We start from the raw sequence: 27,456 nt of genomic DNA, 5'->3' as shown, positions 1-27,456 counted from the left end.
TTTCGGAAAAAATCTTTTTGGTAGTTTCGTTCCGTGTGGACTCCGTTTAAAATCCTCCTCTGAAAGGGGTAAAAAACATGGAAAAAACAGGAACTAGCACTTGGCACTGAGTTAATAAGTTAGTCCCAAAAATATATAAAAGGCATACGAAACATCCAAAGTTTGACAACATAATTTCATGAAACCATCAAAAATTATAGATATGTTGGATACGTATCACTGGCTAGGTGGGGGATGGGCTCGGGGAGGGACGGCCATGGCGGCAATGGCGCGCGGTCGAGCTCATCGGCCCCGACCTTCACGAGGAGAGGGAGAATAGGGCCGGTGGCGCACCTCGGGGGAGAGGAGGCCCGCACGGAGATCCGATGCCGACGAGGAGGACGACGGGCGTCGGCGATGGCGATAGCAAGGCGGAAGTCGGGGAAGCCTGGCGGCGTCGAGCTTGTCGTCGCGTCGTGTGGTGCGTAGGCGAGAGCGAGGAGGAAGAAAACGAAACTAGCGATGGTGGGGGTTGGAAAAATTGAAGTCGCACTTATATAGGATGGGTTTTAGCCCCGGGTCGTGGGAAGAGCCGGGACTAAAGACCACCCTTTAGTCCCGGTTCTTCCCACGACCCGGGGCTAAAGGTAGTTTTCGGCATGCAAGGAGGCGGGATGGCGAGGGGCTTTAGCCCCGGGTCGGGGATAGACTCGAGACTAAAGGGGGGTCTTTAGTCCCGGTTCTAGCCATGACCCGGGGCTAAAGCCCCTCGGCTGGTTGCGCGATATGTTTAGTCCCACCTCGCCGAGCGAGGGGCGCTCGCACTGATTTATAAGCCCCGCCGGAGCAACTGCATCGAGCTCCTCTCTAAAGCAGGCCTACGGGCCTATCTGTCCTCTCATTGCGTGTTGGGCCTATTGGGCTCGCGGGCCTGCATCCCGTCCCACCTATCGGCTAGGGTTTCTAGTCGTATGCAGGTCGTGATGGCCCAATAGGCGGCTTTTTTACTTTAATAATTTTTCTCTTTTATTTTTATTTTCTATTTAAGATTTTAACAAAGGGAAATCATTTTTTGAACTTATTTGAACTCCATACTTTTTGTGTGTTCAAAATGCATCATTCAAAGGCACATAACAAATTTTCAACAATTTCTGACTTCATTTGATATTTTTCGTGCATTTACTTATTTTTTTGAGCTAGTTGATCCTGAAATTGAAAAGCACTACAAATAAACTCTGAAAATGTTGAAAGTTGGCAGCATCGTATCATCATTTCACTCACATATCATGTGATAAAAAGTTGAGAGGGTTACGAGAAAAACTGAATGCACTTCGTGTACAAAACGGACAATCTCTCTCGAAGTATCACGATTTCGAACGATAACTCATCTGTTGCAAAGGGATTTCATTTTTTTGAACTTATTTGAATTCCATACTTTTTGTGTGTTCAAAATGCACCATTCAAAGGCACATCACAAATTTTCAACAATTTCTGACTTCATTTGATATATTTCGTGCATTTACTTACTTTTTGAGCTAGTTGACCCTGAAATTGAAAAGCACTACAAATGAACTGTGAAAATGTTGAAAGTTGCCATGGTATCATCATTTCACCCACATAGCATGTGATAAAAAGTTGAGAGGGTTACGACAAAAACTGGATGCACTTCGTGTACAAAACGACAATCTCTCTCGAAGTATCAGGGTTTCGAACGATAACTTATGTGTTACAAAGGGATTTCATTTTTGAACTTATTTGAATCCCATACTTTTTGTGTGTTCAAAATGCACCATTCAAAGGCACATCACAAATTTTCAACAATTTCTGACTTCATTTGATATTTTTCGTGCATTTACTTATTTTTTTGAGCTAGTTGACCCAGAAATTGAAAAGCACTACAAATGAACTCTGAAAATGTTGAAAGTTGGCAAGGTATCATCATTTCACACACATAACATGTGATAAAAAGTTGAGAGGGTTACGACAAAAACTGGATGCACTTCGTGTACAAAACGGACAATCTCTCTTGAAGTATGAGTGTTTCGAACGATAACTCATCTGTTACAAAGGGATTTCATTTTTGGAACTTATTTAAATTCCATACTTTTTGTGTGTTCAAAATGCACCATTCAAAGGCACATCACAAATTTTCAACAATTTCTGACTTCATTTGATATTTTTCGTGCATTTACTTATTTTTTGAGCTAGTTGACCGTGAAATTGTTAAGCACTACAAATGAACTCTAGAAATATTGAAAGTTGGCATGGTATCATCATTTCACCCACATACCATGTGATAAAAGGTTGAGAGGGTTACGACAAAAACTGTATGCACTTCGTGTGCAAAACGGACAATCTCTCTCTAAGTTTAATACATTAGTACACATCACATAAAGTTAATACAGTAGTACACATCACATAAAGTTTAGTACATTAGTACATGCTAGGGCAACAAAAGTCCTTCCTTGGCGCTAGGAATTCTTCTTGTTACTTCTCTGGTTTGCGTCGGTTTTTCCCTTGAAGAGGAAAGGGTGATGCAGCACAGGAGCAGTAAGTATTTCCCTCAGTTTGAGAACCAAGGTATCGATCCAGAAGGAGGGTCTCGTCAAGTCCAGAGTACCGGCGCAAACAGAAACAAGCTTGCACCCAGCGCTTCAAAGGGGTTGTCAATCCCTTCAAGATTGTTTGCAAAGTGAGATCTGAAGGCGGAAAGTGCAACGAAGTAAAAAGTGTATGGCTGAAAATATGGTGTGGAGTAGATCCGGGGGCCATAGTGTTCACTAGAGGCTTCTCTCGAAATAGCAAATACCACGGTGGGTGACAAATTAGTGTCGAGCAATTGATAGAACCGTGCAAAGTCATGAAGATATCTAAGGCAATGATCATACATATAGGCATCACGTCCGAGACAAGTAGATCGATACTTTCTGCATCTACTACTATTACTCCACACATCGACCGCTATCCACCATGCATCTAGTGTATTGAGTTCATGACGAACAGAGTAACGCCTTAAGCAAGATGACATGATGTAGAGGGATAATCTCAAACCAATGATGAAAACCCCATCTTTTTATCCTTGATGGATACAACACGATGCGTGCCTCGCTACCCCTTCTGTCACTGGGTGAGGTCACTGCACGGTATGAACCCAAAACCAAGCACTTCTCCCATTGCAAGAATCATAGATCTAGTTGGCCAGACAAAACCCACAACTCGAAGAGAATTACAAGGATATGAAATCATGTATAAGAGAGATCAGAAGAAACTCAAATAAGATTCATAGATAATCTGATCATAAATCCACAATTCATCGGATCTCGACAAACACACCGCAAAAGAAGATTACATCGGATAGATATCCATGAAGATCATGGAGAACTTTGTATTGAAGATTCAAGAGAGAGAAGAAGCCATCTAGTTACTAGCTATGGACCCGTAGGTCTATGGCGAACTACTCACGCATCATCGGAGAGGTCATGGTGTTGATGAAGAAGCCCTCCCTGTCCGAATCCCCCCTACGGCAGCGCACCAAAACGTGCCCAGATGGGATCTTGCGGAGACAGAAGCTTGCCGCGGCGAAAAAGTACTTTCGATGATCTCCTGGTTTTTTTGGGATTTTTAAGGAATATATAGGCGCAACCCGTAGGGCAGAGGGTGCTCAGGGGGCCCACAAGCCTGTGGGCCACGGCCTACCCCCCTGGCCGTGGGGTGGGGGCTTGTGGGGCCCCTGAGGCTCCCCTGCCTTGGCTCTCAAGCTTCCCGATCTTCTTCCGTTATGGAAAAAATCTTTTCAGGGATTTTCTTCCGTTTGGACTCTGTTTCAAAATCTCCTCTAAAAGGGGTCAAAAACATGGAAAAATAGGAACTGACACTTGGCACTGAGTTTATAAGTTAGTCCCAGAAAATATATAAAAGGCATGCACAATATCCAAAGTTTGACAAGATAATAGCATGAAACCATAAAAAATTATAGATACGTTGGAGACGTATCAGTACACATCACTAAAGTTTAATACATTACATAGATTTATATTTCGATCCCTTGCCTATGATCGCTTTGGCCGTAACCATGGAGCATCTTCATTATTTAACGGGATGCTTGGGTCAATTCTCAATATGAACGGCGGAATTTCATCAAACTTATTATAATCTGGTGACATGTATGTCTTGTCCTCGATCGCCACGATGTTTATTTTCCTTGAAAGAACTATGTGACGCTTTGGCTCATCGTCTGATGTATTCATTTGCTTATTTTTTTTGGTCTGGAGGACATGTCTTTCACGTAGAAAACCTGAGCCACATCACCTAGCACGAATGGCTTGTCTCTGTAACCAAGATTCTTGAGATCAACTGTTGTCATTCCGTACAACTGGTCTACCTTTACCCCTTCTCCATTCATGTTCACCCAACTACACCGAAACAAAGGGACCTTTAAAGTAGGTCCGTAGTCAAGTTCCCATATATCCTCTATGTAACCATAATATGTGTCCTTTTTCCCATTATCGTCTGTCACATCATAGAGGACACCACTGTTTTGGTTGGTGCTCTTTTTATCTTGGGCGGTCGTGTAAAAAGTATTCCTGTTTATCTCGTACCCTTGGAAATGTAATACAGTCGAAGAAGGTGACACGGCGAACAAGTAGAGTTGATCTCCAACAATGTTGTCATTCATGAGACGTGCTCGCAACCAACTGCCGAAAGTATCCATGTGTTTTTCTTCAATCCAGGAGATAGCCTTCCCCGGGAACTCGGAGCGTACAACATTCTTGTGCTCCTCGATATACGAATCCACGAAGGTGGAACTTTTTAGAATTGTGTAGTGTGCTTGAATGAAAGAATGCCCGTCCCTACATATCACGGCTTTCTTTCCTAGTGTGCCTTTTCCACTCAGTCTCCCCTCATGCCGTGATTCAGGAATACCAATCGGCTTAAGGTCAGGAAGAATGTCTACACAGAACCCAATGACCTCCTCTGTTCCATAGCCCTTGGAAATGCTTCTTTCTGGCCTAGCACGGTTATGGACATATTTCTTTAAGACCCCCATGAACCTCTCGAAGGGGAACATATTTTGTAGAAATACAAGATCGAGAATGGAAATCTCGTCGACTAGGTGAACCAGGAGATGCGTCATAATATTGAAGAAGGACGGGGGGAACACCAACTCAAAACTGACAAGACATTGGACCACATCCTTCTGTAGCCTTTCCAGACGTTCTCGATCGATTACCTTCTGAGATATTGCATTGAGGAATGCACATAGCTTGACAATGGGTAATCGAACATTTTCTAGTAGAAGCCCCCTCAATGCAACCGGAAGCAATTGTGTCATAATCACGTGGCAATCATGAGACTTCAGGTTCTGGAATGTTTTCTCTGCCATATTTAGTTATTCCCTTTATATTAGACAAGAAGCCAGCGAGGACCTTCAGACCGCTCAGAGATTCAAAAAAGATTTCCTTCTCTGCTTTGCTAAGAGCGTAGCTGCTTAACTTTTGACGCCCTTTATCAGTCTTCTTGTCGTATGGGTCTTTCATACGTTGGTGCTCCTCTCGTGCTTCTATTGTATCTTTTGTCTTCCCATACATGCCCAGGAAGCCTAGAAGGTTCATGCAAAGATTCTTCATCACGTGCATCACGTCGATTGAAGACCAGACCTCTAGGTGTTTCCAATAGGGTAGCTCCCAAAACAAAGATTTCTTTTTCCACATGGGCACGTGTCTGGTAACGTCGTCTTTTGGAACAAATTGACCACCAGGACCCTTTCCAAAGATTACTATTTGATCCAAATCCTTGACCATAGCCAATAACTCATCACCAGTAGGGAGGTTAGGCTTCTTCCAGTGATGTGCCTCACCGTTGAAATGCTTGCCTTTCTTTCTTACGGGATGATTGGTCAGAAGAAATTGACGACACCCCTGGTAGACAACCTTCTTAGATTTTTTTCGAATATGTACCTTTAGTCTTATCTAAACAGTGCGTGCATTCATTGTCTCCCTTGTTTGACTGTCCTGAAATGTTACTAAGAGCAGGCCAATCATTGATGGTTACAAACAACAATGCTCGTAGGTCAAATTCCTGCTGTTTGTGCTCATCCCACACACGTACACCTGGTTTGGCCCACAAGTGCAAAAGTTCATCAACTAATGGCCTTAGGTACACATCAATGTCGTTGCCGGGTTGCTTCGATCCTTGGATGAGCACTGACATCATAATGAACTTCCGCTTCATGCACAACCAAGAAGGAAGGTTGTAGGTACATAGAGTCACGGGCCAGGTGCTGTGACTGCAGCTCTGCTCCCCAAAAGGATTCATGTCGTCTGTACTTAGACCAAGCCATAATTTCCTTGGGTCATCTACAAAGTCCGGCCACTCCCTCTCAACTTTCCTCCACTGCGACCCATCTGCGAGGTGTCTCAACTTTTTCCTGTCTTTCTTACGCTTGTCTTTGTGCCATCGCATCAACTTGGCATGCTCATTGTTTCTGGACAGACGTTTCAACTGTGGTATTATAGGAGCATACCACATAACCTTAGCACGAACCTTCTTCCTGGGGGGCTCGTCATTGCCCTCAACATCACCAGGGTCATCCTGCCTCATCTTGTACCGACTTGCAGTGCATACCGGGCATTTATCCATATTCTCGTACTTCTCACCGCGGTACAGGATGCAGTCATTAATGCATGCATTTATCTTCTGCACATCTAATCCAAGAGGGCAGATAGCCTTCTTTGCTTCATACGTAGTCTCGGGCAATTCATTATCCTTTGGAAGCTCCGGCTTCAATATTTTCAGTAACTTCTCAAATCCCTTGTCAGATAAACCAGTTTCTGCCTTCCATTTCAATAGTTCCACTGTGGTACCGAGCTTTGTGCTCCCATCTTCGCAATTCGGGTACAACAATTTTTTATGATCCTTTAGCATGGCCTCCAACTTCAGCTTCTCCTTTTCTGTATCGCATTCTCTCTTTGCATCAGAAATAACCCGACCAAGACTATCAGCGGGCTCATCTGATGTCGGTTGTTCTTCACCTCCTTCTTCTTCATTGTCTTCCGTTGTAGTATCACCGTGTTCTTCAGTGAACATATGATAGTTGTCATCATCATCTTCTTCTTTATTGTCTTCCATCGTAACCCCTCTTTCTCCGTGCATGGTCCAACAATAATATGTGGGCATGAAACCTCTCTAAAGCAAGTGGAGATGAATTTCTTTCGAGCTAGATTACTCCTTCCCGTTTCGACAACCAACACATGGGCAAGTCATAAAATTATCCACTTTGTTTGCCTCGGCCACATCGATAAATTTATGCAGGCCTTCAATAAATCTGGAACCGCGTCGTTCGCCGTACATCCATCGCTTCCGTGCATCGATCTGGCATCATACATGAATAGTGAAATGACCATCGTACATTGACACATCCAATATTTTTGTATCAGTTACACATAAAAAAGGTTGCTAACCTCGGTCGAGGATACCGTTTCGTGTGAACTTTAGTCTGACTCGGGCATTAATTAGTCCCGGTTCGTAATGTACTCCGAAGTGCGCCGGTCACCGTACATCCATTAGCGGTTCATCTCTATTATGAAATTAAGTATATCAAAAAACCATTGCAGAACATCATGAATAAAGAAATGACCAAATTAATACAAGTTCATCATCACATTAAAACCAAAGCTCAGTAGTGATCAAATGTATAAATACATAAAGTTCTCTCATAAAACAACATACAACTATGTAAAACATTTAAATGCAACAACAAATGCGATCAAAATTGCAACTAAGGTAACAATTAACCCAACAGCATAATGATACCAAGCCTCTTTATCAATGGCATATTTTCTAATATTCCTAATCTTCGAGCGCATTTCATCCATCTTCAAGCGCATTGCATCCATCTTCAACAACATCGCATCGATCTTCGTCTTCGATCATCGATGACATCGGCGACATGCAACTCCAGTTCCATATTATTGTCCTCAATTATTTTCAATTTTTCCTTCAAGTATTTGTTTTCTTTTTCAACCAAATTTAACTTTTCGAGAATAATTTCTATGTGGGTAGGATTTCTGGTTCACATACATCCTAGATTAAAAAATATATGTCATGTTGGTCGCCATAATTGTCATAAACAATAAATAAAACAAATAGTTATGAAAGATAATATATACCATATCTCAATCATAGACACGACGAGGACCGACGAAGGCGGATACCAAAACCATCGTAATATATAATAACAAAAAATAATGAAAGTAAGTAATTTATACAAGTATGTATCTAAATCATACAAGTAAGATTTTTTTTTCTTTTAAAAAGAAGACAAGAACAAGAGGCTCACCACGGTGGTGCTCGCGACGAGATCGGCGCGGGGCGATCGACAAAGGTGAGGACGGGCGCGGGACGGCACCCTAAACATGTGCAGACTCTAAGAAGTTAATTTGAGCATTTCAAATGAGCTAAACTAGGAGTGACAGATGAAAGGATGAAGTAGCTAACCTTTTAAAACACTTGTGGAGTTGGTGCACGGCCAAACCTAGACAAATATTGAGGAAAATGGAGTTTGGAGGTCGAGTTTGGAGAGGAGAAAACTTAACTAGTGTAGGTCGGGCATTTCATCGAACACGTCAAGTGTATGAACTAGAGTGGCAAGGGTGACATGGCATGGCACACTTCAGCCAAAAAACAAAGGAGAGTGTGGGCAGGGGCAACAGTATATATAGGCAGAACTTTAGTCCCGGTTTTTGTCTAAAACCGGGACTAATAGCCTACCCTTTAGTCCCGGTTCGTGCCACAAACCGGGACTAATGCTCCACAGCACGCCACGTGGGAGTAGCTGGATCTTTAGTCCCGGGTTTTTCCCCGAACCGGGACTAGTGAGGTAAACCGAACCGGAACCAATGCCCCGACAAACCGAATCGGGACCAATGCATGGCATTGGTCCCGGTTTTAATTTGAACCGGGACTAATGGTCTTTCAGCCCTCTGAAAGACCCTTTTTCTACTAGTGATGGCTGCCACAGAGAATTACGGTGTACGTGATCCTGATTAAATTGGACATAGATGTAGCTTGTTGACGTATGGCACTCAACCCTAAATCCCTACTAAACTTTTTTACTTGATAGATATTACTACATACTAAAACAAACTATGTCTACTTCAAAAGATATACTACATACTCTCTCTGACAAAATAATTACATTTAATATACGCATACTCCATACGAAAATTTGTAAATATACTTCATACAATAGCAGTATAGTAGTATATAGTATGCACTATAATTCTAAAACAAACTATACATATCACATACAAAATACTGCTTTTTCATGACACGTATTTAGTACGTTCATGTAAAAGAGTATTAATACTATATATACTCCAGCATGGTGTTAATACTCCATACTCCAATTACACGTTCGTAGTGCATACTCCATACTAAAGAAAAATACATCTTAATACTACATACTACAAGTATACATGAGTATAATCTATGCGGTACTAAAAAGGCAATATATTTATTAATATAATAGAAGAATCCAAAAAAAATTATACGTTCAATACTATCTGTTTTCAACAAGAACTCCTCGCTAAAAAATGAATGTGTACTCTCGATAAAAAATTATGATCTACGGTGGCTATTAAGGATAATCAGTATCACGTTCACATGCAATGAAAATATTATTGTACGCAACAAAGATTAAGGAGGTTGTTGCAACAACCTGTCACCGGTTTACCGGATTATTTAATAATAATAATAACTTAATTAGTTTCTGCCCCTTAATTGCATCAGCACCATACGAGTATGCATTACCCGCTAAACTTGATCCACCTTTGAGGAGAGGGAAGATGGACACGTGGAGTCCAAAGAAGATGATGGTAACTACCACTGCTTGTAGATAAAATTTGACATATATATATATATATATATATATATATATATATATAAACTCTAGCAAAATGGTCCGTGCGTTGCCACGGAAGAAAAAAACATAATCTCCAATGATGCTGACCACATTATATTCACATATCATCGCTTGATTTAGAAATTTTGTGCACAAATGCAAGAAAATGTTTCTTCTTTTAAATTTATTCACAAGTTGAAGCAATCTTTACATTTTCAAAAAATATATATCATGGTTGTCAAATATCTTGGTAACTCAAAGATTTATTCTGAATTTCAAAAAATATCTTAAAAAACATACAATAATAATCCGATCCATCCAACAGTTAATTCTTCAAAATTCACACAGGTATATTATCACAAACATTTTTTTTGAAACGCATGAAGTTTTCTGAATAAAAAAACATTCTTATAAATAAGTAATATATTTCTTAAATTCATGGACATTGTTCTGGAATTTGCAAAAAAAAATATATAATCCGGCGTTTTTTTTAAATCCTATTTTTAATTCAAAATAAAAATTCGTGAGCATTTTAATTCACAATTACTATTTTTTAGTATGCAAAAGATTTGTAATTCTAAGTTATTTAAATTATAAATAAACAAAAATGGAACGGAAAATTTTAAATAAAAAAAGAAACTATCAAAACAGGCGTTAGCTATTTTTAAAATTTTAGGACATTTTTTTAATGCATTAACATATTTTGAATTAGAAAGGATTTTGTTAAATGCCTGTAATAATTTTAATACATGGAATTGTATTTGAGATCATGAACTTTTCTTATTGTACAAACATTTTTCTAAAATAGCAAACATTTTATTGTATATGCGAGCATTTTTTACAAAATTCCGAGCAGTTTTTGAAATCACAAACATTTTAAATTTTTAAATATGTCGATTTATAATTTTTAGTTTATTAAAATTTGAAAGATTATTTGAAGTTCTAAATTATTTAAAATAAAAAAATAAAACAAAACTGAAAATAAATAAATAAACGGAACTAAAAGCAGGCGCCTGTGCATGGGCGGACCCTTACAGTGTGTTGGATATTCTCCCAGCGTGCGGAGCATAATATTGGACGTTTTTACATGGGCCGGCCCAGTCCAAGATTTTTCGCTTTGTGAAATGTTTTCTATTACTTACCGGTGACATGGTGGGTAATTTATGCAAACTTTACGGGTAATTTTCAAGACGGACGACCAGAAACCGTATTTGCTTTATTATTAGGGAGAGAATCATCACCCAGGACGCAGAATAGTTTATTCTTCACGTGAGATAATCGTACGATCAATTTACAAAAAAATACTTTTAAATACAAATAGTTACATTTATATTGATGCACAACGTAAAATTTGACAAAAGGAAAACAAAAACATAAGTCACAAGACCAGAAAAAATTGAATTTCTTGTACTTTTTGCACTATTTTTATATGTTCGTAATTTTGCGTTACATAAAATATTTTTACATTGATTATATTTTTTACGGTCTTTTTTTACATATAAAATAAGACAAAATTTACGGAACGTAAAATTACGGTGCATTGATATCAAAAATAAAGGGGGTGAAAAATAACTATTTCTCACAAAGGATGACGAATAGCGTCTATACATACATATATATATATATATATATATATATATATATATATATATATATATATATATATATATATATATATATATGACGACTATTTGGGGCACCTAGTTGCCTGGGCACCTTGCCTATCTGTCGTTGGATCGTTTGTAACAATTGATTTGGAAACCAATATAAATGTCTCAATTACTAGTTAATTTGGTAGGTTTTAATTTGTTGACCATCGCATACATGCATGACACATTATAGAAAGGTAGGTGATTAATTAACATTTATTACTTTTTTTATAACATTTATTGATTCTTGAAATAAATAACTGGGTATATGCATATCCACGTATGTATATTATTCAAAATATTCATTTTCGTACATAATTAGGCATATATATAACAGCGTATGTAAATAATTTCATCTGTAGGTATACACATACCTATGGATGTACACTATTTTATAAGTAGGTATATACATATATAACCGCATATGTACATTATTTGGTTAGTAGGTGTATCATATCTACGTATGTACATACTTACGTTAGTAGGCATACATATATATCCGCATATGTATATAATTTTTTTACAAGGTACAACCTAAAATACTGGGTATATCTCTACAATCTGGAGTCGATGCATAATTTGTTTGGTTTAGATAATAAAAATATTTTTTCTCGCATACCTAATGAAATAATCAATATTTGTGTATACATGTATTCATCTATGCGTAGAAGGTTCATTGACCTATGAGTCACATTATGCGTACATGCATGTATACCTTGGTCGAAAAAATGCATGTAAACATGTATATCCCTTTTCTTTTATTTTTTGATTCTCATTCTCAATTAATGTGTGTCTTAATTCTGTTCAGATCAATAAAATGGCAATGGATTGACATGCAAACTATTAAATGCTAGGTGCCCAGGCACGTAGGTGCCCCAAACATTTTACCTATATATATATATATATATATATGATGGGTCTATTTTAATAACACCTTTTAGGACCTAATTCGCATAACAAAAACAGCTTATTCTGCTAACACTTTAACACTCCATCCGCATCCCGATCCGAATCATGGCAAAAGCCCCACCCCACCCCGCCTACCTACCCACAGAACTGCAAAAACAAAAAAATCACCCCAGCCCCACGCACCCCCACCCCACCAAAAGCCACCTTCTTACACGGTATAGGTGATATACCCCGCGATAAAATCCGACTTGATGTATGACCCGACCGAGTTTGGTGACTCACTAGTGACCTGGCATGCGGCTCTTACATGACCCGGCATGCGACTCAGACAAATGAAAAAGACCGAACGGCTCATGGGAGGGCCGACTCACGGAGAAGGCCAAGGAAAAGGACCCCCTTACAAAGGAAACAAGACCCGGATTAGGATTCAAGAGAGATTAGTCCTAGCCCTACTCCTAGTAGGACTCTACATGTAAACTTACTCCTTCCACCTATATAAGGAGGGGTAAGGCGCCCCAAGAGGGACAAGTTCAAGGTAACCTCGCGTCTCTCGATTCCGACCAACCCCTCTCAAGCCGCCACATAGCTGCGATGGCTACACACCTAAGTCCTTGCACGAGGACATATGACGTGCGATACGTCCATTTTGCATCATGCTTTCATGTTGATATTTATCGCTTCTTGGGCTGTTATTCCACTTCACGGTAGAAAACTTATACCTTTTCTCTCTTATTTTGCAAGGTTTACATGAAGAGGGAGAATGCCGGCAGCTGGAATTCTGGCCTGAAATTGGAGCAAGTTTGAGATATCTATTCTTCGAAACTCCAAACATCGTAAAAATCAACGAGGATTTTTTTTCCAGATTTATAAAAAATACTGGGCCGAAGAAGCGCCAGAGGGGGGCCAGCAGGTGGCCACAAGCCTGCTAGGCACAGCCACCCCCCTGGCCGCGCCTAGGGGGCTTGTGGGCACCCAGCTGGCCCTCTGGCCCCCTCTTCTGCTATATGAAGGGTTTCGTCCGAAAAAAAATTCAAGAGGAGGCTTTTTTGAGGATTCGTCGCAGCCACGAGGCGGAACTTGAGCAGAACTAATCTACAGCTCCGGCAGGACGATCCTGCCGGGGAAACTTCCCTCCCGGAGGAGGAAATCGTCGCCATCGTCATCACCAACACTCCTCTCATCGGAGGGGACTCATCACCATCAACATCTTCATCAGCACCATATCATCTCCAAACACTAGTTCATCTCTTGTAACCAATCTCCGTCTCGCGACTCCGATTGGTACTTGTAAGGTTGCTAGTAGTGTTAATTACTCCTTGTAGTTGATGCTAGTTGGATTACTTGGTGGAAGAGTTTATGTTCAGATCCTTGATGCTACTCATTACCTCTCTGGTCATGCTTATGATTATGCTTTGTGAGTAGTTACTTTTGTTCCTGAGGACATGGGATAAATCATGCTAATAGTAGTCATGTGAATCTGGTATTCGTTCGATATTTTGATGTGTTCTATGTTGTTTTTCCTCTAGTGGTATTATGTGAACATCGACTACATAAAACTTCACCATTATTTGGGCCTAGAGGAAGGCATTGGGAAGTAGTAAGTAGATGATGGGTTGCTAGAGTGACAGAAGCTTAAACCCTAGTTTATGCGTTACTTCGTAAAGGGCTGATTTCGATCCACTAGTTTAATGCTATGGTTAGACTTTGTCTTAATTCTTCTTTCGTAGTTGCGGAGCCTTGCGAGAGGGGTTAATCATAAGTGGGATGCTTGTCCAAGTAAGGGCAGTACCCAAGCGCCGGTCCACCCACATATCAAACTATCAAAGTAACGAACACGAATCATATGAACATGATGAAAACTAGCATGACAGAAATTGCCGTGTGTCCTCGGGAGTGTTTTTCCTCCTATAAGACTTTGTCCAGGCTTGTCCCTTTCTACAAAATGGATTGGGCCACTTTTCTGCACCGTTGCTACTTTTGTTACTTGTTGCTCGCTAGGAATCATCTCACCACACAATCACTTGTTACCGATAATTTCAGTGCTTGCAGATTTTACCTTGCTGAAAACCACTTGTTAGATCCTTCTGCTCCTCGTTGGGTTCGACACGCTTACTTATCGAAAGGACTACGATAGATCCCCTATACTTGTGGGCCATCAAGACTCTTTTCTGGCGCCGTTACCGGGGAGTGAAGCGCCTTTGGTAAGTGGAACTTGGTAAGGAAACATTCATATAGTGTGCTGAAATTTATTGTCACTTGTCACTATGGATACTAATCCTATGAGGGGCTTGTTCGGGGTATCTTCACCTCGAACGGAAGCACAAATAGTTGCTCCTCAACCTGATGCACCTACTGAAAATATTTTCATTGAATTTCCTCCGGGTATGCTTGAGAAACTGCTGGTTAATCCTTTTAGAGGAGATGGAACATCACATCCAGACTTGCATCTAATCTATGTAGATGAAGTTTATGGTTTATTTAAGCTTGCAGGTTTGCCCGAGGATGAGTTCAAGAAGAAAGTTTTTCCTTTATCTTTGAAGGATAAGACGTTGACATGGTATAGGCTATGTGATGATATTGGATCATGGAACTACAATCGGTTGAAATTGGATTTCATCAAAAGTTTTATCCTATGCATTTAGTACATCGTGATCGGAATTATATTTATAATTTTTGGCCTCGTGACAGAGAAAGCATTGCTCAAGCTTGGGGGAGGCTTAAGTCAATGTTATATTCATGCCCCAACCATGATCTCTCGAGAGAAATTATCATTCTGAACTTCTATGCTCGACTTTCTCATGATGACCGCACCATGCTTGACACGTCTTGTACCGGTTCTTTTATGAAGAGAGATATTGACTTCAAATGGAATTTATTGGAGAGAATTAAACGCAACTCTGAAGATTGGGAGCTTTAAGAAGGTAAGGAGTCAGGTATGAATTTCAAGTTTGATTGCGTTAAATCCTTTGTTGAAACAAATACCTTTAGTGATTTTAGCGCTAAGTATGGACTTGACTCTGAGATAGTAGCTTCATTGTGTGAATCTTTTGCTGCTCGTATTGATCTCCCCAAAGAGAAGTGGTTTAAATATCATCCTCCTTTAGAAGTCAATGTAGTTAAACCCAATCCCGTTGAAGAAAAAGTCATTGCCTATAATGATCCTATTGTTCCCAGTGCTTACATTGAGAAACCACCTTTCCCTGTTAGGATAAAGGATCATTCTAAAGCTTCGACTGTGATACGTAGAGGCTACATTAGAACACCTACACCCCCTGAGAAAATTAGAGTTGAACCTAGCATTGTTATCATCAAAGATCTTCTGTCCGACGATGTTGAGCGACATAATATTCACTTCTATGAAGGTGCTGCTAGAATTGCTAAACCTCACGCTAGAGACAAACATAGGCCTGTTGTTGGCACGCCTGTTGTTTCTGCTAAGATAGGAGATCATTGTTATCATGGTTTATGTGACGTGGGTGCTAGTGTTAGTGCAATACCTCAATCCTTATATGATGAAATCAAAGACGAGATTGCACCTTTTGAGATAGAACCTATTGATGTCACTATTCAGCTTGCCAATAGAGATACTATCTGCCCTCTGGGAATTGTTAGGGATGTTGAAGTCTTGTGTGGTAAAACGAGCCCGCTGGTGACGCCCTTCTTCGGCACCGCCAACGTCCTCGTCGGCTACGTCCTGCTCGTCTACATCATGCTGCCCGTCGCCTACTGGGTGCTCAACCTCTACAGCGCCAGCAGGTACCCCCTCTTCTCCAACGAGCTCTTCGACGCCTCCGGCAGCTCTACAACATCCACAACATCGTCAACGACAAGTTCGAGATCGACATGGACGCCTACGCGAAGCAGGGCAGGATCCACCTCAGCCTCTTCTTCGCCGTCAGCTACGGCCTCGGCTTCGCCACCATCGCCGCCACCTTGAGCCACGTCACATTCTTCTACGGCAAGTATGTCCTTGTTACTAAATCACCGACATTTTAGCTGCTCGTGTTGCAGTTATGTACGTACGTATTGTGTCTGTGTTTTTCCTGTTTGATTGATTTGTTAATTTCTACGTCAAGGGAGATGTACCAGAGGTTCCGGGAGTCGTACAAGGGCAAGATGGACGTGCACGCGAGGCTGATGAAGAGATACGATGACATCCCCAACTGGTGGTTCTACATCCTGCTTGCGGCGTCCATGGCGGTATCCATGGTCCTCTGCACCGTGTTCAAGGAGGAGGTGCAGCTGCCGTGGTGGGGCCTCCTCGTGGCCTGCGCCATGGCCTTCATCTTCACGATCCCCATCAGTGTCATCACCGCAACCACAAACACGGTACTACGTACATGCTAAATGCTGACCGACCATATACGGATCGATGGACGTGCACAATCGTATCGTTAATCAGTTGTGTGGCACTGGATTAATCATCAATTGCAGACGCCGGGGTTGAATATCATCACGGAGTATTGATGGGGTCTGATCATGTCGGGGAAGCCGATCGCCAACGTGTGCTTCAAGGTGTACGGCTACATGAGCATGAACCAGGTCGTCTCCTTCCTTACCGACTTCAAGCTCGGCCACTACATGAAGATCCCACCAAGATCCATGTTCCTGGTGCAGGTACGTAACTGCACGCTGATTACAAATTATGAAGATTAATCCTGTACGTATGTCCAAGTCCAACCAACGTGTTCATGTTCGTTCAGTTCGTGGGGACGGTGGTGGCGTCGACGGTGAACACGGTGGTGGCGTGGTGGCTGCTGACCACCGTGCCGCACATCTGCGAGAAGGGCTAGCTCCCGGAGGGCAGCCCGTGGACGTGCCCGGGCGACCATGTCTTCTTCGACGCGTCAGTGATCTGGGGTCTCGTCGGCCCATGCCGCATCTTTGGGCCGCTCGGCTACTACTCGGCGCTCAACTGGTTCTTCCTCTGTTGGCTTTTGAACGTGCGTATGTAGCTGTACAAGCGTGCCTACGCGATTCTTGCTTCGGCCAGCTACTTGACGGAACTTGCATAACTAGCGACACGAATAAAACTGATCGATGGATTTGATGGCTAAAGGCCCGTGTCGAGCCTTTGCTTTGTATTGCTTTTCGTTTTTCTGGTGTTACAATCAACACCCCTAGAGTGTCTTTTATACACGTCCACAAGGGACTATGGAAATAGACTAGGACTAGGAATCCTAATACTACTAGGACTCGGTTTGGCTTTCTTTCCTAATCCTAAAGAAACAACATGATTAACTTCTACATTCACCTCCTTAATATTGTTGCTTGAATTCACTTCTTGCACTCCGACTTTCCTCCTCATCTCGATGAACTTCTATCGACCGAGGGACTTGGTGAAAATATCGGCAAGTTGGTCTTTCGTGTTCACATGTTGAACCTCGATCAACCCTTCTTCAATGCACTCCCGGATATGGTGGAACCGGGTATCTATGTGCTTGCTCCTTTCGTGATGAACTGGATTTTTGCACAACGAGATTGCAACTTGGTTATCGATCTTCAGTGACACCTTCTGCACCTCTCGCTTTGCAAGAATAGCTAGGAGTCTTCTCAGCCACACTGCTTGACAAGCCGCCGTGCTTGCCGCTATGTATTCTGCCTCGCATGAAGACAATGCCACCACCTTTTGCTTCTGAGAATTCCAGCTAATCGGTTTCGGGCCAAGGTAGAAAACCATGCCCGTTGTGCTCTTTCGGTCATCAACATCACCTGCCATGTCACTATCTGAATATCCATGAAGGGTCAATCCTTCCTTTCCCTTTCTGTACGTGCAACCAAGATTAATGATGCTTTTCACATAGCGCAAGATTTGATTGACCGCGCTCATGTGCTCGGTTGTCGGATTCTCCATGAAACGACTCACGATCCCGACTGAGTAAGCCAAGTCAGGTCGGGTATGCACCAAGTATCTTAGGCTGCCCACAATGCTTCGATACATTGTGGTGTCCACCAGCGGATTTGAGCTACGCTGCTCAACTTGTGACGTTGGTCCATTGGAACTTGTGTCTCGTAGCAATCTGACATGCCACACTTTTCCAATAACTTGACCGCATAAGCCGATTGACATAGGGAAATCTCTCCGGAGCTTTGCTTCACTTCGATGCCCAAGTAATAGCTGAGTAATCCCAGATCTCTCATGCTAAACTTGTTCTTCATTTGCGCCTTGAAACGTTCAATTTCTTGTACGTTATCTCCGGTGATAATCAGATCGTCGACATAAACTCCAACTAACAGGTTTGAGCCTTTAGAGTTCTTTGTATAGACTGCATGCTCGAGGGGACATCTCTTGAACCCGAGCGAGACCAAACTCCGGTCTAACTTTGAGTTCCAAGCTCTTGGCGCTTGCTTCAACCCGTAAAGTGCCTTCTTGAGCTTGTAAACTTTCCCTTCTTCACCTTCCAATCCTCTGTGCTGCCAAAGCTAGGAGCACTCTCACCGTCTCGATTCGAGCAACCGGTGCAAACACCTCATCATAGTCAACTCCTTGACGTTGTACGTAGCCCTTTGCAACGAGTCTTGCCTTGTACTTCACAATGGCACCTTGTGTGTCCTTCTTTAACTTGTAAACCCACTTCAAACCAATCGCCTTTTGGTTTGGAGGATGGGTTACCAAGGTCCACGTGCCATTGCTCTCAATTTCCTTCATCTCCTCATCCATGGCGTGCGTCCAGCTAGGACTTTTGCTCGCCTCTACGAAGTTCGCCGGCTCCTCAACTCCGAAAAGACATAGTCCGGAGTATTCGAGCGTAACTGGCTTTGTGTACTTGTAGACTTTCTTGAGGGTCTTGTAGCGACGAGGCCCTGAGGAATCCGTTGTTGCTTGCGAAGGAGGTGACACAAATTGTGTCGATGTTGATGCACTTGAGGAAGATGGCTGAGTCTCGGGCATGTCATCGACATCCGCGTCGTCGGCGTAGTCGTCGTGATCATGATCATCATCTTGATAGTCATCGTCACTATGCGCCTCGTTGTCGATGTTGTCGTCGAGATCTCCACCAGTGCCGTGCGCTTCGTTGTCGCTATCTCCTTGCGACCTATGCACATCGTCGTCGGTGTCGGCACCATGATGATCACTACCATTGTGGTCACCTTGGTTGGGCGTCTTATCAACCACTTGGAAATCCTCCCCTGCATCATCATCAGTTGGGAATTCAACCGTGAATATGTTACTGTTTGGAGCATTGTCGGCTGCGGCGCTCCAATTCCACGCTTGGTTTTCTTCAAACACGATGTCGCGTGAAGTCCGTAGACGCTTGGTTTGTGGGTCGTAGAAGCGGTATGCTTTGGTGCCGGAACTCCTCTCATATCCGATGAACACCATCTTGGTGCTACGATCGGCAAGCTTTGAGAGATGCGGCCCCGCCGTCTTCACATGTGCCACACACCCGAACGTCCGTAGATGAGACACATTCGGCTTACGTCCGTAAATTGCTTCATACGGAGTCTTGCCGACCACCGCCTTCGTTGGAGCCCGGTTGAGAAGATAGACCGCCGTCAAAACAGCTTCTCCCCAAAAAGTCCCCGGCAGGTTCTTGCTCTTGAGTAAACTCCTTGCCATGTCAATGACGGTTCGATTGCGCCTTTCAACGACCCCGTTCTGCTGCGGCGTGTAAGGTGATGTGAGGAACCTTTTTATGCCAATCTTCTCGCAGTAATCGTTGAATTCGTTCTACGTAAATTCTTCGCCGCGATCTGTTCGTAGAGCGCAAACCTTCAACTTGTGTTCCATCTCCGTTGCAGCCTTCAGCTTTTTGAACGCTTCAAACGCCTCATCTTTAGATCGTAGGAGAACGATCCACATATATCTCGAGTAGTCGCCTACCACGAGGAAGAAATACTTCTTTCCCGCGTGAATTGCTGGGGTGATAGGGCCACATAGATCACCATGGAGCAGCTCGAGTGCATCACTTGCACGATAGGTAGACTGAGCAGGGAACAGCCTGCGGTGCTGTTTTCCAACCAAGCACGTGTCACATACTCGATCAACATGGTCGATAAATGGCATCCCGGATACCATCTCCATCTTTGACATCTTCTTCAAGGCATAGAAGTTAACGTGTCCAAATCTAGCATGCCATAACCACGAATCATCATCACTCTTGGCGAGCCAACACTCCGGTTGAGATTGATCAAGGTTGAGGATATAGAGCCTATTCCGTGTGCGATTAACACGAGCTAGCACGTTCCGGAGGTTGTCGAAGATCGTCATCACTCCGTTCTCGATATTCACCTTGCATCCATTCTCGTCAAGCTTCCCAATAGAGATAATGTTGTTGCGAAGCCGTGGGATGTAGTACACTCCAGTGAGTATGCGATGTTCGCCTGTGAGACCCTCGAAGAGGACAGATCCTTGCCCGCAAATCTCCACATCTGAACCATCACCGAACTTGACCGAGCCTTGAACATCATATTCCAGCTCGAGAAATTTCTCCTTGCATCCCGTCATGTGGTTACTAGCACCCGTGTCGAGATACCACGACACATTGTGATCCCCGGATAACTTAGGTGTCACATTCTTCTCATGAAGTAGCACCTTCCGGGTTGGTTTCACAACCACCGTTTCAGCGAGATCACAAACTTCGGCCATCAGAAGACCTCGACCTTCGTCTTCCTGCTTTGCCAAATTTGCCTTGATCTCCCGCTTGTTAGGCTTCGGACAATCCTTTGCAAAGTGACCCATCTCGTTGCAGTTATAACACTTAACCTCGGATAAATCCAAGTTCCGTGGTTTCCGCCCTTTAGATTGGTCCGCCTTACCACGACCTTGTGGCTTGCCTTTTCCTTTGCCTTTTCTGGTTTGTCCGTCGCGCTTCACGTTGCCTGAGCCTTCGCCACCATCACGTCTTACTTTGCTACTTGGGGCCTCCCAATCTGCGTGCGAGTACTTTGCTACCTCCTCCTTTGCCTTTCCGACAGCCACGAGCATTCTCTTCCCATGTCCGCAAGCGTCCGATTGCCTCTGTTATGGTCATGTCGTCGATGTCGTAAAGCTGCTCGAGCGTGCCGATGATGTACGTGAATTTATCAGTCACTGAACTGAAAAATTTCTCCACAATCTTGGTCTCATTGAGCTTTGCACCAAGCACGCGGATCTCTCCCACCAAAGTAGTAAGACGCATGGCATAGTCGTTCACCGATTCAGTTTCCTCCATCTGCAACTTGTGAAATTGATGCTTCAGAACTTGTGCCCGAGCCTTGGTGACGCGATCTTCTCCGATCCTCATCTCCTTGAGTGCGTTCGACGCCTCTCTTGCCGTCTCGAACTCCGCCAATGTTATTAGCACGGAATCCGGCACGGACTGGGCTATGGCGGCCATGGCACCTTCATCGGACTCATCATCGACGTCGTAGTCCGTGATTGTCTGCCACACTCGGAGGGTTCGGAGAATAATCTTCATCTTCATCGCCCACACGCCGTAGTTGGCGTCGGTGAGCATCGGGTACTGGATGGGGATGTTGCGATGCGCCTGGACGTTGGCGCCGCTCGTTCCTCCACCACTGGTTGCTGACTTGACGCCCTTCTTCACCTTGTCGCCGTTCTTGTTCGCCTTGGCACCGCCCTTGCCGGACTTGACCGACTCAACGTCGTTGTCCGTCATCGTAGATCGTAGATCGTCGAGGCTCTGATATCAATTGTTGGCTTTTGAACGTGCGTATGCAGTTGTACAGGCGTGCCTACGCGATTCTTGCTTCGGCCAGCTACTTGACAGAACTTGCGTAACTAGCGACACAAATAAAACTGATCGATGGATTTGATGGCTAAAGGCCCGTGTCGAGTCTTTGCTTTGTATTGATTTTCGTTTTTCTGATATTACAATCAACACCCCTAGGGTGTCTTTTATACACGTTCATAAGTGACTATAAAAATAGACTAGGATTAGGAATCCTAATACTAATAGGATTCGGTTTGTCTTTCTTTCATAATCCTAAAGAAACAACATGATTAACTTCTACGTTCTTCTTCGGGCTGGCCGGGCCGGTGGTGGTGTGGCTCTTGCCCCGGGCGCTGCCGCGGCACGCCGGCTGGATCAGCCTCATCAACCTGCCCGTCATCCTGGGGGCCACGGGCATGATGCCGCCGGCGTCGGCGCTCAACTACACGGCGTGGGGCTTCGTCGGCATGGTCTTCAACTTCTTCGTGTTCCGGTACCGCAAGGGGTGGTGGAAGCGGTACAACTACGTGCTGTCGGCGGCCATGGACGGCGGCGTGGCCATCATGGGGGTGCTCCTCTACTTCGCGCTCACCAGCTGGGGCAGCCAGCTCGATTGGTGGGGTTCCAGGGGCGAGTACTGCGACCTCGCCGCCTGCCCCACCGCCAAGGGCGTGATGGTGGACGGATGCCCCGTCCTCTGACTCTGAGACCGAGAGTTCAAAACTTGATCAGCACATGAAGCATGCACCTAGCTTAGCGCTAGCATAACGTGTAGAATTATCATTGATTGTGTGCTGCTCCTTGTCAATTGGAATGGAAAATTAGATTGTGTAGCTGTTAGACTGTTCAGTTCGTAGGTACTAGAGCTGCGGTTTGTTTGATGGGAGAGGATGCCCGTCTGGTTTAATATTGTGTAAAGATTCGTAAATTACACTTATTTTATGAGACACAAATCCTTGAGCTAACCCATTTTTATTTTTTTAAGACGCAGACCCTCTATGCATACTCATACACTCATTCCTATGAACGTACACACACATTTTATCTCTTTGAGTACCTTTAAGAGATTGAGTCGGCATATCAACCTAATATTTACGAAGTCACCGTAGGCGCCTCGTCGTCGACTCTGCCGTACGTTGTGGCGTTTTTTAGAAAAGTCCCCCTGTTTTTCTGAAATTAACCCGCGGTCCTTCATTAAGTGGAAAACCCGTTTCGTTTTTTCAAAAAAAAACCTGGGCAGCTGTCACTGCGGCGCATATCGTGTCCGCCCCTCCCCAGTTCTCCTCCTCCCCTCGCCGCCGACCGTTTGCGTCCTTCGGGCAAAGCCTCCGTGCGGATCCGATGGCGGTGGGGTCTCAGGCGCGCTGGACCGGCTTGGCTTCGAGCGGGCGGCTCTGCAGCAAGTTGGAGGTCGAGGCTGGCCGCGATGCAAAAGCCAGGCGGCGCGGCGGCGGCGATGTCCGTCCAGATCCGACGCTGGACTGCCACGGAAACGGTCGAGGAAGGGCTTGTCGGAGATGAAGTGGAACTAGCTGTGGGAGACGAGCATGGCGCGGGTGAGGCACGCCGTGTCCTGAAGGCGGGTCGGGGGTGCAGCAGAGGCGCCCCCTCTTCCCTGGACGGGGGAGGGAGGGGCGCGTCGGAGTAGCGACGCCGGATCTGCTGGTGCTGGTGGAATTGGGATAAGGTAGCGCCCGCAGGGCTGCTCGCTGCTGCCGGAGACAGGGAGGAGAGGTTGGGTGCTCTGCTGCTTGCTCCTTGCTGGCTGGATCCGGGGGAGAAGGTGGTGAGGGGAGGTGGGGTGTGCTGACGGACGCGGACGGGGAGGCTGCTTGCTCCATGCTGGATGGAGATAAGGGGAGAAGGTGGGGATCCTATTCTAGCTATAGGCAACAAGCAAGCTTGGGCAAAATCGACAACTCCACCCAAACCAGAGTGTAGGATCACCTGCCAATATACCGTTAGGAGTGATGGTCCTTTTGATATTTTTTTCTCCACACACAACTAAACTCAGCACGGCATCTCGATGGTCATATCGCATTAGCTGAATGTATCAAATAAAACTTAAGGAAATGCACATGTTTAATTAACATGATAAAACATAATCTGTGCATTATGGAACTAAACTCACCAGGGCATTAACCACGTGATGCCAAATTATTCACAAGGTACACACTTAAGAGATCAAGAACAATATGACCTCACATCAGTTAAGATTTAGCTTTGCCAACAATTTGAGATGGTGTGGTTTATTGTTAACATTTTATCATCATACATAATTTATTATGAAACGCTACATCTGATTTCAAAAAGAAAGTCGTAGATTGTAACATGTAAACTAAAGTATCAATATTTAGGAAATGTTATAATCTTTGAACATGATGTACTTGCACTAGGTTCTTTTTTTACATATTTTATAATCTAAGACCTTACGTACATGTCTTTTTTTTTACAGTATCCACGCACGTTTTTATCAATGGACTACATTTTTTTCATTGTTCTTTTTCTTCCGTTGCAACGCACGGGCATTTATGCTAGTAATCCTAATAATTAAGTTTTCAACGAGTAAGTTTTTCCATATCACCATAACCATTATTATTAAACCAACTTGTGCTCCACGGACCGACATTTGACCTGTAAACCAGTCGTGGACACGACTACTCGAATATTTTTGATTTTAGAAAGGGTGTACTCTTTACCCATAGTTCACGGGTTCCAATAGTCACTAGGATTTTTCCCGCGTACGATATTTTAGAAGTAAACATCCAGAACCGGTACACATCCATTTTTACCCCCGCCAATACCGATCCCACCCAGATTATGCTGTGAGGGAAAAATCATAAGACGGGGAGGCTCCAACCTCGACTAGCATGGGATTAAATTTATACCGCGCACTACAAGGGACTGCCCTCCCTCTCGGTCCCAGACCGAAAACACCCATGCCTCCTGACCGGATGACTGGATTTAGTCCAGGGCCATGGATACCTTCATCCTGGCCCCTCTACTTGGTGTGTAACTGATAATAGGTTCACGACTGACTATACCGCATTCCCTTTCGAAAACTTGTAGCAACACGAAACTAAGGAGACACACTGACAAGACTCAATCTAGGTCGATACTCGAGTTATCCAATTTATTCCCATCACGATCATGCATCCGGCATGACCAAGCCACAACTATCACGTTCCGCGTGGCTCGGTTATCCACGGCCTCTCACAACCATATAATTCATCATAGCCACATATTGAGTTTTTTTATATAAGTAAATATGCAATGTGTTAATTCATGCAGTAGATGAGAACTTACAATTTTAATTAGCAAACATCACATCAAAAGTTCAAACATGCTTGCCTGGTTGCACGTAGTAGGGATCGAGCTCGGTGAAGTTGGTTTCGGTGTCTCCCTCGTCGGAATCTACATTATACACCATATACTATCGTAAGTGTTAAGGGCTTAGCCACTGTCTCCAAACATTTTTTTTAATAAATCTTAAAATAAACTAGACCTCCAAAGAAAGATTTTGCAAAAATAATCATTTAAAAAGCTTTTGTAGTTTAAAAGTTATAAGCAAAATGAAACTAGGGACTAATCTGTAAGAAAACAGAAACTTCCCAGGGGCTAGTTTGGAACAGAGCAAAGCGCCAGAAAGAAATATGCGAACTCACAAGGAAGACGGTTTCTGGAGAATACGCTTTTGGGGGAAAACATTTCAGAATTAAACAGAATCCTGACGAGGGGGTCCCACCCGTCAGGTTTGGATCTCATCGGTGCTAGAGGCACGCAGTGGTCGCCGACGGCAATCTACGGCAGGTCAAAGCAAACTAAGAACACCAACGCACTCATCGAGTCCTTCCGCATGGGTGGCAGGTGGATCTGGTCGTTGGTGAGCACTACGTCGACGACGACCACTACTCCGGCGGACGACGGCGTCGGGCACGCTTTGATCTCCCTGGCTGAGATGCCTACGATCAAATTGAAGCGGGGATTGGGAAGAAGAGCCCGCCAGGAGGTTTTGGGCAGGGTTTCGGGTGCTCTGCTTCACCAACCTACGCAAATCCAACCGGGACCCGAGGCGGATCGAGGCAGCCGGAGTCGAGGAAGAAGACCTCCGCGGGGCTCTTCTCTGGCTTGGGCGAGGCTCCTAAAGGAGTAGGGGAGGAGCTGAAGTGGTTGGGGGTGCTCGGGAGCAAGGGGGCTCTCTATTTATAGACGACCAAGAGGGGTGCCGCGGGAGCTTAACTCCGGCGACAAATTCCGGTGACCAGAGGGGTTTAACATGCGATTGCACGCGGGGGCAGCACCAACACTCCATGGGGAATCCATTTTAGGCCTAAACTTGCATGGTCATCGATGGAAGACCCGGCCCGACGGTATGGCACTCACTCGACACGACGGTAGCAGGAATCGCGCTCTCTGTCGTATGGGACGTGGCGACGTCATTCGTGGTGCACACGGGCGGGGACGGACACATGGAGGCTCGAGGGATAAGGGGTGGTGCCGGGCGGCACGGCTTTGCGGCAGAGGCTGCTAGTGGTCGCGACAGCCGTTGCTGGCGCCGCTGCCAAGGTTGGCTGGCTCAGACGAGCTCACCGTCGACGCACAAATGCGGCCAAGAGACCGTGCGGCGCGACGGATAAGAGCAAGGCACAGTGGCGAGGCCCCCTGATCGCCACTGTGGAGATTGACGCTGCAATCTCTAAACTTGAACCTCAACGATGCATCTCTGCACTTTGAGTGAAACTGAACCTAGACTAGAACAGTGCACACCAGGTGCTCGATCAAACGAAAGTGGTGTCAGGAAAATTTATTTTGAAGCTAAAAATTTATGAGATGGCCTCTCATTGATCCTAGAGACTGTGTGCAAATTTTCAAAAAAAAAATGAAAATAGTTAAGTCAGGTTTTTAGCAAAAACAAAGAATTCTGGTTAAACTTGGGTCAAACCTAATTTGAAAATTTCAAACTAGTAACCAGAATATTTTTGGAGAAATGAATTGAGGATACTAAAGTCTACCAAGGATAGGGATTTGGGGATCTGATACCAAAGGAATCTATGAGTTCCTTTGCAAAAATCTTGAGGTCAAAACTGATTACAGAAGATAGTTTTAGTTAAAATAAAATATGCAAGGTGGTTAAATCTTTCCAAAACTTTGAGAAATCATTTTTAGAAGTTGTGTAGATGCGAGGGAGGTGCCATGGACAAGAAATCATAGGAGGGTGGAGGTAACCAAAATTTTGAAGTAGGGTTGGTTTGGTAAAAGCTTAGTAAAGAAGGACTAAGTGAAACTCCTCTCAACAAGAGTTGTTGTTGAAGAACTTCAGAAGATTTTTCTCAAGTGAGAATTTTCAAAAGATCCCAAAGAT

General features: G+C 44.0%; 1 pseudogene; it reads left to right on the top strand.

Annotated features, from left to right (window-relative positions):
* The first annotated feature begins 234 nt into the window (after positions 1-234).
* On the top strand, positions 235-22,795 carry LOC123441992 (annotated as a pseudogene).
* The last annotated feature ends 4,661 nt before the right edge of the window (positions 22,796-27,456 follow it).

This window comes from Hordeum vulgare, chromosome 3H (genome assembly GCF_904849725.1).
Source record: "Hordeum vulgare subsp. vulgare chromosome 3H, MorexV3_pseudomolecules_assembly, whole genome shotgun sequence".
Taxonomy (NCBI): domain Eukaryota; kingdom Viridiplantae; phylum Streptophyta; class Magnoliopsida; order Poales; family Poaceae; genus Hordeum; species Hordeum vulgare.
Note: the sequence above shows the minus strand (reverse complement) of the source record. Positions and strands in the feature narration are given on the sequence as shown.